This window comes from Bactrocera tryoni, chromosome 3 (genome assembly GCF_016617805.1).
Source record: "Bactrocera tryoni isolate S06 chromosome 3, CSIRO_BtryS06_freeze2, whole genome shotgun sequence".
Taxonomy (NCBI): Eukaryota; Metazoa; Arthropoda; class Insecta; order Diptera; family Tephritidae; genus Bactrocera; species Bactrocera tryoni.
Genome location: NC_052501.1, coordinates 4817090 through 4829179, shown reverse-complemented (window position 1 = coordinate 4829179; position 12090 = coordinate 4817090). Strand labels below are relative to the sequence as shown.

General features: G+C 37.4%; 1 protein-coding gene across 2 annotated transcripts in view; it reads right to left on the bottom strand.

Annotated features, from left to right (window-relative positions):
• LOC120772829 (tyrosine-protein kinase RYK) overlaps positions 1–9411 on the bottom strand; it is a 114258-nt gene extending 104847 nt beyond the window's left edge. Inside the window, exon 1 of one of the 2 annotated variants that reach the window (XM_040101635.1) lies at positions 8828–9411. The gene's annotated coding sequence lies outside the window, so the exon portion shown is untranslated. Of the gene's footprint in view, positions 1–8010; positions 8301–8827 lie in introns of those variants that run through there. The other variant, XM_040101636.1, reaches the window with a different exon arrangement.
• Positions 9412–12090: the final 2679 nt, after the last annotated feature.

Genomic DNA, 12090 nt, shown 5'->3' with positions numbered 1-12090 from the left:
AAAATGACAGAAAACAACACCACATAATTTCAATGGTTTCTTGAACCACATTGTGGTAACGAACTCCATTTGCTTTGGAACAAAAACGTAAAATGCGTTTGACACACTTATGGCTTCCGTAGTATACTACAATATATACTATATGTCTGCGTTTGGCATTAGATATGGTATATTGTAGATATGAAAATATTCAATTCATGGAATAATTAGTGATTTTGTTAAATTTGTTTTCGTTTATGTTTATATCTTTATTTTTATTTAATATTAAAAAATTATAAAATATGAAACAAAATAACAGGCATGTTTAAAATGTTAATTCTGGTTTTGATGTGAACAGAGAAAAAATGTCGAAAACATATGGTATATTTCAATTAAACGCCTTCCTATCAACCCAACACATCCAAGCTTCAGTTTACGGAACAGTCATAAGCTTGATAAAATCTATTATCTAAAAATTGTTCAGCGATGAGGTTCTTTTCTGGTTAAATGGACATGTAAACAAGGCAACTTGCCGCATTTGAGACGGAGAGCAACCTGTAGAGATTCAAGAGCTGCCATTTCATCCAGATGTTGACCATCTGTCCATATTTACTGAAAAATGAGAACGATGATGGTGAGAACGTAACCGTCATTGGCGCCAAAATAACCAAATATTTGATTCCTGAAATTGAAGCTCATGATCTCGGCGATATTTAGTTTCAACAAGGCAGTGCCACTTCTCACACATCGCATCAAACAATGGATTTATTGAGAGAGCACTTCGGCGAGGAGATCATTTCACGTTTTGGGTCGGTGGATTGACCACCAAGATCGTGTGATATTACATCGCAAGAGATTTTCCTGTAGGGGTATGTAAAGTCTAAAGTTTATGCGGATAATGCCGCTTTGATTCAGGCCTTAATATATCCGAGGCAACAAAATTTAATATTTTTAGAGCTATGTTATTAATGCCTCTATAATTATTGGACAAAATTAAACTTTTTTTCAAACAAAACTTAGACCAAGCTTACCGTCTTTAAAAATTTTCAATTTTATCTTCTTTGTTTAAGTGGATCAAGTGAATCCCTGATTTAATATAGTTGTAAATATCTGGTAACGAATCTAGTAGAGGCTTAAAATCCCAATACCCAAATTGAGATTATTCAGAATTTCTGCTAAAACACTTTTGAGGTAGCACTTTGTCTCCATAAATCCATAATTAGTTGATATATTAAACTTTGAATTGATATCTGCTTTCTCCTATGTTTATTATTTCTAAATTGAGGTTAACTCGATAAATATGTAAATTAACATGTTGATCGAGTTATAATACTTGAGTGAATCTCGAATGGCAGTTACACGTTTTAGGACTACTTTAGTTCCTCATTCACTCGAAGGCTTTGTTTACAAAACTCAGTTCGGTGGTAAAATGCTGATGTTGGGTTCAATGTCATCTAGATAACCTTAAAGAATTAGTCGCTTGCAGAATATACTTATGTATGTTTAGTATGTCTAAGTGGTAGTACAAGTAGTATATAATTCTAATATTTAATCTCAAGGTTGGACTGCCGCTAGGATTCTTCCGGTTTATGAATCATCTCTATATACGGTAGGCAATGTTTAACGAATATCAATTACACATTGTGTGAGAGAAGTTGTCGTGTTCTAGATCCGTCTGTAAATATAAGGTTGTATAGTTTCTTTATAAAACTGAACATATTCCGTGTTGCTGGTAGATTGCTTGCGATATTGTTGTGTAACGCTGATACAACTTGACGACAATGTCGTGGAAGGCGAAATTACTGAAGATTCAAACATTGTAGGTCTCGTAATTATCCCGAATTGTTTGGAAATGGTAAGAAAAAGCATAATGGTTAAGGGTTTGTTGTACCTGCGTGGCCATTGAAGATTGCTATTTACATTCATGAGTGTTAACTGGTTTCGGCGGAGAAGCAACTTTGGTATGAGTAACAGTGTGTTATATGTGGTCCTTTACAGAATATCTAGTAACCCCTTTTCTTTTAAAATAGCTTGAATTGGTAATATAATATTATATTTATTGATTCTTTATAGTTTTCCTCAGCTTGCTGATAGAAAAAAGTGTTTTTGGACGATAAAGTGTTCATTGTAGAAAGAAAACACATTTATTTATTTTGAGTACAAGGAGCAGTAACAAAATAGTTCAAATAAAAATATCCATTAACTTGCCAAAATACATTTGACAAACTAGAACTTGCTAGAAATCGAACAAAGACGCTCTTAAATAAATAAATATTTTATGAAATAACAAACTGCATATGCCGAGGAATATAGTACATGCATAGAAGATGTTGGTTGTTGATGCAGTTATTTTGCAGAAACTTGTAATTTAACACATTTATTTTTGGTATTTTTATATAATATATATTTGTACATACATAAGTAAATATAGACTGCATGTAGCAAGATATACATATATATACATGTATATTGTCACCTAAAATGCGAAACAGCGTATCATTAAATAAAATCGAAAATCAGTGTCAGTTATAATAACCAATATATAACCATTTTATAACCAAAAATGAAATTTTGTTTCATACGAGTGTATGATAACCTATAGATAACCACTTTATAACCAAAACTCAATATGTATGATAACCAATATATAACCGTTTCATAACCAAAACTCAAAATTTATATAGCCGTTTTATAATCTGAACTCAAATTTTGTTTCAATATGAGTGTATGATAACCTATAGATAACCACTTTATAACCAAAACTCAAATTTTGTTTCAACATGAGTATACGATAACCTATAGATAACCACTTTATAACCAAAATCAAATTTTGTTTCAACATGAGTGGTTTCTATTACATCGTTTTTTCTTCGCTTGTAAACTTATGAAAAGTGATGTTAGGTTATTTTGCATTTTACATATTTACAAATACATCACAACAGTAAGCAAGATTGTCAACACCCCTCAAATTTGCTCAAGCATGCGAGCATATTGTACCTTTACATTACGTTTACACAGGTACAATATCCTAGTACATATTACTCATATGTATATACATAATATGTATGTATGTATGCATGTGTATATGTTCCTTACTCTGCATTAGACCAACCACTTTCAAATTAGAAAACAAATTCTATGAACTTTTGCTTTCAACCAGCACATGTTGACGACTTTCAACACAAAGAAACACACACACATGTACGTATGCATTCACGTTAGACGTAAGCGCAACGTAACAGTTGCACAGCTGAAAAACACGGAACGGACGCACTCACTGAGTGCCAACCGCGATAAGATTGTGTTTTAATTATGCGATATGACGATATGACTCCATCTGACCAAAGGAAAGGAAAGTGAGCTCTCCAGTGCTTTCAATGAGCATAGCCATGAATGCAGAACTAGCAAATGAAGGGAAGCTAACGGTAAGTGTAAGTACGAGCACAAATGAGGTGACTGATGAGCGCACTATATAAACAGTACATTTGTGTGTGTAGGTGCGTGTGTGTGTTTGTTTTGGCCATTTGCTTTACTTTGCTTGTTTAAATGCCAGCGAGCGCGCGCATTGAAATGTTGGCCCAAATGCTTTGGGGGATGTCCATCAAGTTGATATCAGCTGTTAGTGGCCATTAGACGCGTTGACGTCGACAGGATATTTATATCAGCACATTTGTTTTTGTTGTGTTGGTTTTTATTTCACCTCCCCCGCACTTTCTACGCTCACCGCCGCGGTTTTGTCCATAAGTGAGCCATAAGTGGTCGACGGTAAATCTAAATTTTTGTCCATTTCGGTTCCATTCACTGATTTCAATTAGTGCCACACTTTTTACCGTTAAACGCGCAGAAAATGTGGAGGAAGCATTGTGGCAAGGCGCGTGTTCGCATTTTTTCTTAGAACCGGGAAATTTATTTCACTTTCGCAAGCTTTGCGATCAAACGCAGTTAACATTAACGTAATTGCACACACACACACATTTGTGCAACAACAATAATACTAAAATAAACAACTACAGATTTGACTTGGCTACGCGCTGGCACCACATAGCATTTGGCTGACGCATTACAAATATTAAATGGCCACGTTAGTGTCGGCTGTAGTGAGCTTGCCCTTTTTTCAGCGCTTATCAACGCATACTTCAACACACACAAGCACACATGCATATGTGTGCGTTTGTGTTGGCGGTTAGTCACGCAAATGTAAATCTGCTGTAAAAGGACATTATTGCAGGAAATATTTGCTCAGTGCGCTTCGTTAGCGAGCGTGTGAAGCGCGCTAGTTGAGCGTGGTGTGGCGTAGTATGGCGTGGTCGAGCATATTTATCGGCGCGTAAATGCCTGAGCTCGAGTGTGGCGAAGCATATTAAAATGACGCTCTCATTTAGCATGTAAGTGCATATGTGTTAGTGCCATATACATTTCTGTGTAGGAGTGTGTGCGCTTGTGGAGCATTTCGAGTGATGGCGCTGTATTTCATAACGCTGAAGTGGGTTCAAGGGGCGGCAGGCGTTTCAGTAACGTTAGACGCCCATTAGAATAAACAAGCTTGTTTGCCCGTCTGTATGTGTGCGCATTTGTATTTAACTATGTAAATAACGGCAGATAAATATGTAAATCCGTGTAGCCCATTCATGGCAGCGAATAAAGTGCTGAACAGTTGTTGTTTGCTTTAATAAGGCGTCTGGTCAAAGGCGGCGAAGTAAATATGTATGTAGGTCGCAGAGTAAAAGTAAAAGGATAATAAATCTTAAGGAAGCAAAATTAAGTGGATATCTTTTGTTGGCAATAAAGTGTGCTTTTATGTTATATGTGGGCTATCCATTAACGGTAATATTAATTTCATTTACTTATTTTAGTTCTTCTATTTAGTGTTCTGTTGCAAAAAATTTAAATTGAATTAGAGCATTGAGCTTATTGCAAATATCATTATTAATTAAAGTATGTAAGTAGCTAAACAAGTAATAATGTGGACGTCGTTGATGTTTTCCTCTAATATCAATGATGTATAGTATACCTTTTTTGGTGAAGCTTATATGACAGATGCTATAAGGAAGCAAAGTCGAATATTCGAAGAAAAAATAAAAAAATGATATCTAAACAATTCCAAACTTCTCAAAAATAAAGGATTCCTTAAAAAACTTGATTTTAATCGGTTTGTACGACAACTATGTGCATATATGCTATAGTAATCCGATCTCAAAAATTCCTTCGTAGATTGCTTTGTTGTGTTAGACAATAATCCAGGCCAAACTTCTTGTAGATACCTCGTCAAATGAAACGAGTTAGAGAATAGAGCTATCGGTGGTTCTAACAAAGAAAAAGATGTTTGCAAAATTTCAGATCTATATCTCAAAAACTGTGAGATCAGTTCGCTTATATACAGACAAACTAATATGACCGATTCAACTTGAAAAATTATAGTCCCATTGCTTTTTTATAGCGCTACTACGAAATGATACCAGCTTTGGATCGTTTTTCAGGTATTTAGCATTTTCCGAGAAAAATTATCACAGTTATGTATTCCATCGGAAATTAGAGATTCACAAGAGAAAATAATTATGGATTCTTTTTTAATCAGAACTTTTGGACGTGAGTATTTTTGCTTTAAAATTAGGTTTTTTCACTTTTAATCGAAATGAGATTTCCTCTTTTTATTTTTAAATAAAAAAAATACGTAAGAGAATAAGTTTACACCAAATTTCGTGGAAGGAAAAATTTCTTTAACGAAATAAAAAACCCAAAAGCTTCGTTATATGAATTTTGCACATAAATTTTGAGGTTATGTTGAAAGAATATATAAAAAAGTTATAGAACCTTTCATTAATTACAACATTACCTTATAATTTTTTTCTGTAGAACTCATAGTGTTACCAGAAAACGAGAAAAACTGTTTTTATCCCTATAAAATTCTACCACGACCTCTCTTTCTTTCCCGATACAACTAGTCGTCAACCGCCCGTCAACTATTTTTTTTTTATTATTCGTTATTTTATTTTTCGTCTCCGATGGCTTTCAGCATACTATGAATAATTTTCTTTTTTTATCATATTCAAAGGCATTTGAATTAGCGTAATGTACCAAATTACATAATTGTCCACATTTGGTGTTTAGGTATGCCACTTAGCAGATTTTCGATTAAAAGTATTCTGTTGGCATGGCTCCCATCTGCAACATCAAGTTCACCGCAGTGCTAAAGAGCACTTGTATATACTAAGTTTCGTTCGAAAGTCAACACTCTTGTCATCCTGATCATTTATATATACTATACATAATTCTATATCTATCTCTATTAGTTATTAGTTTAGTCGTTAAAAACAACCGTTAGGTATACAAAACTAATGTACTCTGGAGCAACAGAAATTTTGAAGATAATCATTTAAGATTCTCGTTCTCGATAATAGTATATTGAATCATAAAATCGATTAATGCCAAAAAATAGGTTTTGCTTAAAATGGTAGTTTTGAGACTGCAACTGTTATTTTTTTTGTTTGAACGCAAAAATTTGGTTTTACATTTAGTAAGAAAAAAATATTAAAAACTTTCGGCATATTTCGATGAAGGAAACCGTACTCTTGGTGTCAAATTTTCGAATTTTTTGGCATTAAGAAATATTATTGGCCTATTTTTCTTCAACGTCAGAACCACACTATCAAGGAAAGAAAGAACCACATAAGTTTGGAGTGTGGTTATGATAAGCTGTTAGATTGTTGTAAAAAATAGCTAAATTGTTAAGAAGCACAACTTAAATCGGCGCTGAAAATAATACTTAGATGCCGGAACGTTCGATTCGCCACTTCTCTGTTCTCTGTTGAAATGACTTAACTATCTTCTTTTATCTCTTAACTCTTTGATCTATGCTAGTTGTTTGTTGGATACGGCAATCTAAGAATGATAACGAACACAACTTGTGTTGTGTTTACAATTTTTCTTATACAATCCTTAAGAGTTTGAATGAAAAAATAATAACTCAGAATAATAATACGCAACAATTAAGTTAAACGCCGTAATCACCCAAGTCCATTAACTTATGTCTTGCTAAATGTTGTTTAAATTTTTATCTTCAAGATATTAACAGTAAGGGTCTAAACTGCCACGAAAGCCGGATTAAATTTAATTTCAAGACAAAAGAAAAAACTGTAAACTGTTTCATGCAGGATTTTTAATAAGAATATAATGTCAAGCGTTTCCCTACTACTAGTAGGCCCCCTACTAGTGTTGGAGGTAGACTTAACCTAGAATCTCATCGGAAATGGCCCAAGGAGGAAAGTAAAAATTATTTTTGAACATACTCTGTGGTAACTTGTCAGAGCCATATTCCAACATACTTAGGTCTAATCATAGTTTAGATTTCAGAAATTATTACTTATTTTTAGGATTTGAACAAATAGATTCAATAAATAAAGGCATAATAAAAAATCATAATGATAACATTCTCTCAAACAAACAATTTTAATCAATAATAGAAGTGTTAGAGTAATAGCCCAACCAAAACAGCTACTAAAACGACAACAAAGTTGAAAAGTTGAGTCAGATATTTACTAGCTTGAATAATAAAACTTTCGATTCCTTCCGAATAATCCAATAATCTTATATTTCCAGCTTCTTATTAAACATTTTTATTTAATTTAGTGAATAATGGTAAAAGTGAGTTACCTTTTAATAGCAAAATCCAATTTGAAAAGCGCAGCAGTAACTCTTCTTAATTTAAATCTACGCTGACGACATTATGGAATCACATTTCACAGGGTGTGAGTTCAAAGCGAAAAGGATTATTAAAGGTATACGAGGAGCAGAAATAAAAACATATAACGGAAGTTCTCAAATGTTGCTAATGCTTATGGTTTGAACTCCTAAGTCGCTTTTGGGTTCATACATGAAGTTATATGAGATAGATAAGTACATGTGGGTTATAGAGTGAGTATGGTAATATATATGCAAAGCAGGGCGCCACCAAAAACAGTGAAAGCGAAAAGAAAGAAGTAGAACTGGCGCAAACTGTTTATGCTGTTTATGAAAAACACATTAAATCCTTACTTATCAAAATGCAATCAGCTTAAATGGTGTTGCGGTCGGCAACCCGAACGCCCGAACGCCTGAGCACAGTTGAATGGCTGAGCAGCTTACGCGCCAGACTAGCTAACTGCCTGACCGGCTGACACGTTTGACACGCTGACACGCCGACGCGCTAACGGCTGCTTCGCTCTGGGTCGTACGGATAACTGTTATTGTGGACGTCCGCTTGAATATAATCTAGCTGTGAAGCGTAGGTGTGTCGTCGTAGAGCTGCTCTCGACCGAAATTGATGTGAAATGATATCCTACGACAAGAACATTCCGCATAAACCGCATATATGCGCATATAACTGTATAAATAATACGTGTATATATCCTTTTTGGTAATTCGACACGCTCACAATTTACACGTATCACTAGTCAAGCGGAGGAGTTGGTTCGAGGGTAGGCTTACGCTTGCAAAGGCCAAGTGCGGCGTCACATACAATATATGCACAATATATCACCAACACCTACACATACACATACACTTTCGCACTAACAAAATCAAACGCGCACGATTTCACACACTTGAATTTCCATATATTTGTACATATGTGTGTATGTGTGTGTGATGCTTTGGTGTCAGCGCGCGCTTGGGCGCTTTTCATAGTTGTATACGCAGCGCGCACAGACAGACACAATAACTGGCAAAGGACTAACGTAACAGAGTAACTGCTGAAAGCGGAGACGCACACAAAAGATCTGCAGTTGGGAGCGTTGCACGTTTGGGGTTTGGAGTTAAGGCACCGCCGAACGCGCCATACAGCTAAAGGAATTTTTACTTTATATTTACTCACTTTTGTTGTTGTTGTTATTGTAACAATGTCGCTTTTGCTTAAGCGCACTTATCCCGGTGATTTTGCACTTTCAGCATTTCCACGGGATAATATTTCAACTAGCCTTAACAGCAAGCGTTTGTGCTGCGCCCGCCGCCTGCGTTAACACTGCCGCCTTCAAATGTGTTTTGTTGGCTTCTCAAAAAAACTTTTAACTTTGTTGTTGGTTGGAACAAAGACATTTGCTTGTTAGTGTCCTTTGCATGGCGCGCGACCAAGCATTGTGTTCGGAGACTTTCAACACTCTTCTAATCCTTTTAATAATCTACTATTGTTAGCGCGCGCGGCGTCAAATCGGTTTTTTCTTGCTCCTGTTACAAATGGGTAGGGATGCTTTTGTTGTTGTTTTTGCTGTTGTTAAAACCACAGTAACAGCATGACAACAGAAACTTTTTATGACACTTTAATGAGGCGTGAGTAGCGATGCGCGGCGAGTTGGCTTATGGGTAACGCGGTCGCGCGTTGCTAATGCAGTGGCGCTCTGTGCGGATTGCTGCGCGTTGCCAGTCGGAAGTTAGTTAGTGGAATTGGCTTATAGTATACCGATATGGTTGTGCAGTTTTTGTGTTGGTAATGGTGTGCGCGCTTGGCAACTCATTAATATGCACGCGTGATAGCAGCGCGCATTGTTCGCACTCTTTTGACAGGTAAAGTTGCAAAGCTCTTGAACGGTGGCGCGGATAGTGATTACAGAGCAGCGCGCCGCGTTAGCGTTTTACTTAATGAACAGCAACTTAAAGGCGCACGTACACTTTTTACAACAAGCTTTAAGCTGAGAGCAAACACTTTAAGCGGATTAAATTTTTCGCTCCGTTTAATTGCAATTTGTATATCTTAATAACACCAAGGCTGGATGCGCGTCCAGCGCTTTCTGTTACTCTTTATTTTCACTCTTTTCTTAACTGCGTTAAGTCGTCGATTGTTTGTTGTTGTAATGGAAAATTGCAAACACAACGCGCACGTAATGGATTATCAGTGCTGACACTGACAGCGACAACGATGAGAAGAATGCACGTCGCTAAGTGAAAACCGCTGAATAGGCCGGTTTGCGGGCGCGGACGACGCGAAGCCTATAAACAAAGCACACACGCGCACCGACTGTTTACGCGATTGTTACAGCGCGCACTTCAAACCGCCTCGAGATGAGTGCCGAACGTGTGACCGGAAATTAAAGAATTTGTTTCAGGACTGGGAAGATTAGCTGAGGATTGAAAAGAGCAGCGTTCGGAGTTAGACCAACACAGCTAGTTGTGTTTATGTTTGGAGTTGTGCAAATACCGGCTCTTTTATTTCGATCTCTGCTTCTTCTTCACGTCACTCAATTGCAAACACACAATTTCTTCTTCTTGTTCATTTGCTTGCTTACCGTGTTGCGCTTATCGGTTCGCCAGCGCACCGTCTACCGCTCAACGCGAATGCCAAAGTACGACTGAAACCGAGCTGCAACGGTTAACAGCTCGGCAGGATATCAATTTACAAAATGTTGAGTTGGCTTTCACAAATTGTTTACATAACGAAAGCCACCACAGCGCACCGCCGCCCGCCGCGCGTTCTCTAACACCCCATCAAACGCGAATGGCAAACTAATAACATTGCTATGCTAACAAGCGCGCTCGCTAGCGCCTCGTGTGGGCACATGCGCCGCGCAAGCCGGTCTCTGCACAAACAGAGAGCCACTATTTGCTATTTTGATGCGAGAGCGCAACACAAATAAGCTCTACGCAAAGGACAACAAAGAGCACAGTATTTGCAAGGCATTCCTTTGAATCTACAACAACTCACACGCACACACGCGCATATCCACACAGCCGTAGAATGTGCGGCGCGCATATGGCGACTGCAGGACACATGTCACTAGGACATTAATGGCCCTACAAGCCCACTCATACCAACGCACTAAATGGTGTGTAAGTGTGTGTATTTGTCAGCTTTACTTGCTGGCAGCTCACATTCGACCAAAAGTGTTGTCAATTGGCACGTCTGTGGCTGCGTTATGTTGTTGGCTAGTCAGTTCAGCCGTCACCGGCAGTCAGCATGTGTCCGTTTGCGGGCCAGGATGTGCTGCTGATGCTGCTGCTGTCATTTTTCTCTGGCTCTGGTTGCGCCTGCTGCTTGCAATGTGGTCGTGTGGACAATGCTGCAGTTGCTTTCTCGAGGAGGCGGCTGTGCTTAGGTTGCTCTTGGGAGTTCAGCAACTGGAGCCAGTTGACTTAAATGTACATTTGTTATTCATAGCGGTATTATGATTTGCGTAAAGACTTTGTTTCTATAAGAACAGGCTGCTCTACTTCATTTTCATAGTTTAAGCCAAATAATGTGCACGTTTAATAAAAGCTTAGATAGAAGCTAAAAATACGACAAATGATTTTATTTTCTAGATTTGCTTTGATTTAGCTAAGTTTCAAACCCCAGACGTGGTTTTTAGGAAGAAATAAAGAACTGTCTGTTGAGTTTTATCTTTATGATCGTGAAAACATCTGGTATGAGAGTATTATCTGGCACAATTTCTAATTCAATATTATCTGGCGCTCCTGGTGCCTATTGTTTTGTTGGTGCTGAGGCCAACTAAGTTAATATCTGATTCACGGTTCAAATTAACCCTGCTGTGCATAACTGCTGATGAATACTTTAGGAGCTCGCAAAACGCTTACGAGCTGATAATCAAAATTGTTTAGTTAAAACCATGTTCTCGCTCTTACGTTCAATATTCCTTAGAAATCTTGGAAATTCGTCTAACTTGATATTTCTGTACTCGAAAGCTGGAAATCTCTTTAGGAAAAATATAAAAAAAACGTATTGGATTTCTATATAATTGTAAACTTCTTCAAAAAAAATAGTATCACCCTATGCGACCACATAACCCAGCTCATAAGGATTTGGAGGGCCGGAAGAGGTCGCCTAAAAAAGGAAAGAATGAGCAAATCCAAAGTGAAAACGATGTTCATTGTCTTTTTTGACATCAGAAGACATCGTCCATCATGAGCTTGTTTCACCTGGACAAACCGTCAACACCAAGTTTTACGGTCCTCAAGAGACTCAAACGAAGGGTCAATCGGGTCCGACAAGACCGCCTTTCTAATGAACAGCTACCTAACCAAAGCCGGCATGCTTACGCTTCTGCAGCCGCCCTACAGGACAGATGTTGCCCACCGGACATTTTTTATTTCCTAGCCTAAACAGGCCGATGAAAGCCAAGCATGCACCTCGGCTGTCAAGGTTATTTC